Raw genomic sequence first — 6481 nt, 5'->3', positions numbered from 1 at the left:
GTTAATCATTCACGTCCAAAATTACATTTTTATGTACAACTCAAATACAGCAGAAATATGATGGATCTAAGCTAATGGAGACCAGTTGCTCATAAAGTCTCCATCTCTGGGACCAAAACCCTAGAAAATGGTCCATAAAGCATACCACAAGAACTACAAGTCAAGATCCAAACTTTTTACCTTAGAATGAAGCTCTAACCTTTGCTAAGCACGGATCTGCACTTGAACACCAACTTCTAGCCTTCAAAATGGAATCCTCTTCTACTTTCCTACCTTGAAATGACACCACCAAGCTTAGAACACTCACCAAAGAGCTAGGAACGAAGGGACAATCTCTTAGGGTTTCTTTCTGAGGGATGGTGGCTGAGGAGTCATGCCAACACATTCCTTTTATAGCCCACCACAACCATTAGGGTTTTTGATTCTGGACCGGTTACGCCCAGCGTAACCTTGGGTACACCTAGCGTACCCGAGGGAGAACGCGTTAAAATGGGGTGCGCGAGTACGCGCAACGTACTCCTTGTATGCCCAGCGTACTCGCCCAACATGCCAAACCCTAAGATGACACATATAAAAGATGAAGGCCAAATAAAAGGGTACTTGGCTTTCGGGCTGTTACATGTACTATAGGTTGACGCTGATAATCTTGATACATTGACGCTATAGATGTAGTAAACGTCGACATTGATCTGTTAATGTGTCCAGTGTCAGACTCATCAGATCATAAGGTGTGACCTTACAGGATAATTATTAATTAAACCTAGTGTTTTAGAAAAGTTTTAAAATACACCTTATATCTATAGTATTAAAAGTTTAGTATATTATATGCTTAAGACAAAGTCAGTCAAATGAATAGTAGGCCTCATTCACGAAGCCATAATATAAGGGGAGTTTAAGGAAGCGACCTGTAAAATGACTGCCATTGGGTGTCGACTCTCACCCATCACTCTCTTATATGGTGGAGGTCGTTAGCTGAACGGGTTTGATAGGACATAATTCCATTAATAAGTATAATGATATAAAGTAACTAAACTATTTTTTTTAAATCTCACTCTTAGTTACTTTAGAAAAAATGTGAAAAGTATGCTAATCCACGAAATTGCACATTATGCTTTATATGTAGTTAGTGGATCATGTGTGGTTAATTGCCACACTAATAGTGACTATAAAGAGTAGTAATCGGCATAACATGAATTATTATTGTTAATGGAGAGCGTGTGGTTAACCGATACATTAGTTAGAGATGATAAATGACATCGAGAGTTTCCAACATATTTGCATGGTTATTGACATCTTGTTTCTGATCCTCGACATCTCATTCACAAATAGAAGAGCATAATCTAAGATTAAACATGTCATTGATAAGATTCAGTGAATCTCAAAAGATCTAGGATTTTTATAGTTTGAAATTGGTAAATTGCTTTTCTGTACCTTCATAAATTCGCGATAAGATTACGACATCCCTCTTCTTAGTTGTGAATTACTATTTTTGATCCTAGCCTTAAATATTTATTATGGGTTAAAATATTAAAGATTAGTTTCATCTAACTAAAACTAATTTTTCTTTATAGATGTCTACTTCTGGTGATGCTTCCCCTTCTCAAAACTCTACCTATATCTTCTCACTACACTCAATCATGTCCAAGGTGACATTAGATGGAACCAACTACAATTATTGGATATGCAACATCAAGATGGCTCTTTGATACGAGGAAAGGAGTATGTCCTTGAGAAATAAATTATTAAGATCGATGAGACCACTGCTACTCCTGAAGAAATAGCCTCCTACAGGAAACATTATGACGATGCGATTAAGGTTGCTTGCATCATAGTTGCACGAGGACTACTGGCCATACGAGAGGAACTTGGATCTTTTGGAAAAGTTTTAAAAGTCATCTCATCAAGAAACATATGAGGTCATCGAAGCTCTAATGGATTGCAAATGGAAGGAAGGGGACTCAACCGACAATCACGTGCAAATGATGTAGAGATATGTGGAGCACCATAAAAATCTAAATGTGAATTCTATGAGGAATTGGACATTGATACTGTTCTTAATTACTTTTTATGATTAGTTCAATTTATCTTATCATTTGAATAATACAAAAACCACATTGGCCCAACTCCACAGCCTATCATGGATAACTGAGTTGCAAATGAAGAAGAATCAAATTCCTACCTTTACTAATTCTTATGTCCTTGCCATTGGGCAGAAGAAAGGAAAGAAAAGGAAAGGTGCTCCTTAGCAGAACTGGAAGTGCAGGGCCCATGTTGGATCATCTAGCAAGGACCCAATAACAAAGCCTAGTTCTGACACTCCTCCTGTTAGTGATGTCAAAGAGGAAATTTGATTATATTGTAATGATAAGGGACATTGGAAACGAAGCTATCCCAAGTACTTGTAGGACATCAAGGTGAACCCATCGTTGGTAGGTATTTACACTATTCAAACTAATAACTCACAATCTACATGTTCTTGGGTCCTTGATATAGGATGTGGTTTTCACATTTGTTCTGATTTGCAGGGGATAAAAGAAATTGAAGAGGTGGAGCATGGAAGGATAAATCTGATCATGGGCAATATGTACTTTGACTATTAACAACATTGGAATTTATAGTCTTGTGCTTGGCAGTGATGTTAGACTAGATTTAGTTTATTATTGTTATTTGTCATAAATAACGTGAAACATTATTTATTTTCATGCAGTATTTAGACAAGGTTTTCAATATTCTTTTAATGATATGAATGGATCGATTTTAGTTTATAAGAATGGCATTTTTATGTTTGAAGCTTTACCTTGTAATGGTGTGTATGAAACTGTGATTTGTGTGGTAATAGTGTATTCCATATTGATTCCCCTAATGGTTTAGACAAGGGATGCTTGTGACATTGTCATCTTGGGCTCATTAAAAAGAAATGCATCTCCCCACTCCAAAAGGATGGAGTTTTGGAATCATTTGACTTAAGGCCAGATGATGAATGTAAATATTCTCTTTTGGGCAAAATGACAAAATCACCTTTCACTGGATCTTGTGAAAGAGGTGAAGGTTTGTTGGATCTCACACACATAGATGTGTGTGATCCCTTCAGATCAACCATAAGGGATGCTAATCGATTTTATGTAACATTTACAAATGATTATAGTAGATGTCACTATATATATGGTTTTCATATAACTACAGATAGTGACACGTTTGTTAGTGATCGTACACTGGTAAATTTTGGTTAGCTAGCTAACTACAAGGAAGCGATTGCAGGACTTGAGGCTACCAAGTAGATAGAGGCAATAGATAGCAAGATCAAGTCCATGTCTGACAACCAGGTTTTGAATTTGGTTGATAATATACCAGGTTGGAAGACAGTTAGTTATAAATGGATCTTCAAGAAGAATATCGACATGGATCGGAAGGTACACACCTTCAAGGCACGACTAGTTGTGAAGGGCTTTAATCAAACCTCAGGGATTGACTATTATGAGGCCTTCTTACCAGTGGCCAAGATAAAGTCTTTTAAGATAATGCTTGCCATAGCTGCCTTTCATGATTATGAAATATGGAAAATGGATGTCAAAACCTCTTTCCTTAACGGGAAGTTGGTTGAAGATGCTTACATGAGTCATCTAGAGGGTTTTGTAGATACAAAGTATCCTAATAGAGTGTGTAATCCTGAGAAACCCATTTATGGATTTAAACAAGCATCTCATAGTTGGAATCTTTGTTGCCATGAGAATGTTAAAGAATTTGGTTTCACTAGTAGTGAGGATGATTCATGTGTATATCTCAAGGCTAGTGGGAGTATAGTAACCTTTATAGTATTGTATGTTGATGACATACTCCTTATGGGAAACGACATTCCGACCTTGCAAGAAGTGAAATCTTTGCTCGTGAAGGGTTTCACCATGAAGGATCTATGGGAAGGTGCCTATATTCTTTGGATATGAATTTTAAGGGATAGAAACAAAAGGAATAATTGGTCTTAGCCAAAGTACATACTTAGAGAAAGTACTAAAACACGTTAGCATGGAAAATTCCAAGAAATGAGAGCTAACTATTCAAACCAATGCCAAATTGAGCAAGACTCATAGCCCTCGTACAGATGAAGAAATAGCAAAAATGAGTTGAGTCCCATATGCTTTGGTTTTAGGATCAACCATGTAGGTTATGACGTGTTCTCCACCTGGTGTGTCTTTTGCTTTAAGCATGGTTAGTCGATTTTAGGAAATCTCGGAAGAGATCAGTTGACAACAATGAAAAACATTCTCAAGTATCTGTGAAGGACAAAGGACTTGGTTCTAGTACTTGGTGGAAGTGATACGTTGAGAGTGAGTGAGTATAGTGATGCCAACTTTCAAACAGATAGAGATAACCTCCATTCTCAATTTGGTTGGGTATTTTTATTAAATAGAGGAGCAGTTACTTGGAAAAGTTCCGAGTAAGACATGGTGGTTGATTCTACATGTGAATCAGAGTAAATAGCAGCGAGTGAAGCATCAAAGGAAGCCGCTTAGCAGAAGAACTTCATCGATGATCTTGGAGAAGTTATGCATTCAGGAGCTACTAGAACTTCTCTACGATAACGATGGCACAAATTCTTTGACCAAAGAACCGAGAGTTCATGGTAAATCCAACAATATCGACAGAAACTACCATTATATTAGACACAATGTTGAAGAAGGTCATCTCATAATAAAGAGAGTGTCATCAGAAGACAATCCTACATATCCTTTCACGAAGGCTTTGAGTAGGGTAAAGCATAGTCTACATGCTAGGAGTACTAGTTGAGGAGATGATATTAGATTTAGTAGTTAGATGACTAGTTTGAAACTTGTAACTAAATAAATGTAACAGATTTTTGTGATTGAATAATAGTGATTATTTGTGAATTTGTTTACTTCCTTTGTCAATTATTTATTCTTATGTTTTGATTTGCATGTTTTACTTCCTGAATAATTTTTTATTATTCAAAAATCCAAAGTCTCTCATACTTTAGGAAGTAAATATTTAATGAAGACTGTTGTAACACCTATAAAAATCATAAGAAATTTAAACTTTTAAAATCAACCCAATTTCATAAATAGTTTATGTGACAATCATCAATTTTCGGTCAAGTCAAAGTCAACTAAAGTCAAAAAGTCAAACCGTTTGACTCAATTTACCCGTGGGTACTAGAATTTACATTATGAAACTTCTACACAACTCTCTATTCTAATGAGAGATCATAAAGAAAAAATTGCGAACATCTAGATCTCCTTAACCTAAAACTGTAGTACGTGGCGAGCTAAACCGATAAAAAAATGTTGCATACTGATCGGGAGTGTGTAAGATCCTTAAACAAGGCTTAACAGGGTTTATGAACCTTGCATTGCGAAGTCGGGCACTCACAAATGCCACACATGAAACCTCTCTCAATCGTTTTCACTCTATCTCTTCTTATCAAGAATCTCTCCCAAATCTCTCTAAGAAAGTCAAATCTCTCCAAAATCTCTCCAAGTATATGAGATCTCTCTTAAATATCTCTCTGTATGACAAATCTCTCCAAGAATGTCAAATCTCTCCCAAATCTCTCCAAGTATGTGAAATCTCTCGCAAATATCTCTTCGTATGAGAAATCTCTCCAAGAATGTTAAATCTCTCCCAAATCTCTCTCAAAAGTTTCCGTAACTTTTTGGAGTCATTCGGGTCATTCCGACCCTTAACCGGGTCAAAAACGGCTTAAAACGGGGTAAAAACGAGTAAAATAGGCTTAAGGAACTGAAACCTGCTTTAAAGGGGCGAAGCCTCTTAGGACCCGAAGGTCCCTATAGGAACCGAACCTCGCCCAGGAGGAACCGAACCCGAGCCCAGGAGGAACCGAACCCGAGCCCAGGAGGAACCGAACCCGAAGGCTACTGTTCATTCGGCTCATTTCGGGTCTGACCACCTTCGCCTCTTATCGTCGAACCGAGCCTCCCTTCGCTTCCTCGCCTCCTCTCGCTTCCTCGCCCCCCTTCGTTTCCCTCTGTTTCGCTTCATTTTGGATTCGACCATAGCAAGGACCGAACCTCGGCCTATGGACCGAACCTCGGCCTAGGACCGAGAGGTCTCACTGGAAACCCATTTTCTCCCGATTTTCGCGTAGTTTTGCGTTTAAGGCCCCTTTTTAATTATTTTAATGCGGGATTTTCACCCAAAATCATATTTTAACATAATAAACCCTAAATATTCACAATTTAATCATATTTTCATAAAAATATTTATTTAAATAATAAAGGCAAGTGGGTAAAGTACAAAGAGGTGGAGTGTTGACTTTGCTTTACCTTATGACACAAGCCACCACTCCCACACCCACTCTATGACCAGCCATACCTCCCCACCTTACCTAGGTCACTTGAATGTCCCTTACACTCAATTTCCACACATTCCCACGTTTTTAGAGCTGGAACAAAACACCCTCTCTCCTCATTTCTCTCATTTTCTCTCATTTCACTAAGTATCAAACACC

The sequence above is a fragment of the Lactuca saligna genome, chromosome 8, assembly GCF_052625555.1.
Source record: "Lactuca saligna cultivar CGN05327 chromosome 8, ASM5262555v1, whole genome shotgun sequence".
Lineage (NCBI taxonomy): Eukaryota > Viridiplantae > Streptophyta > Magnoliopsida > Asterales > Asteraceae > Lactuca > Lactuca saligna.
This window is presented reverse-complemented; position numbering follows the sequence as displayed.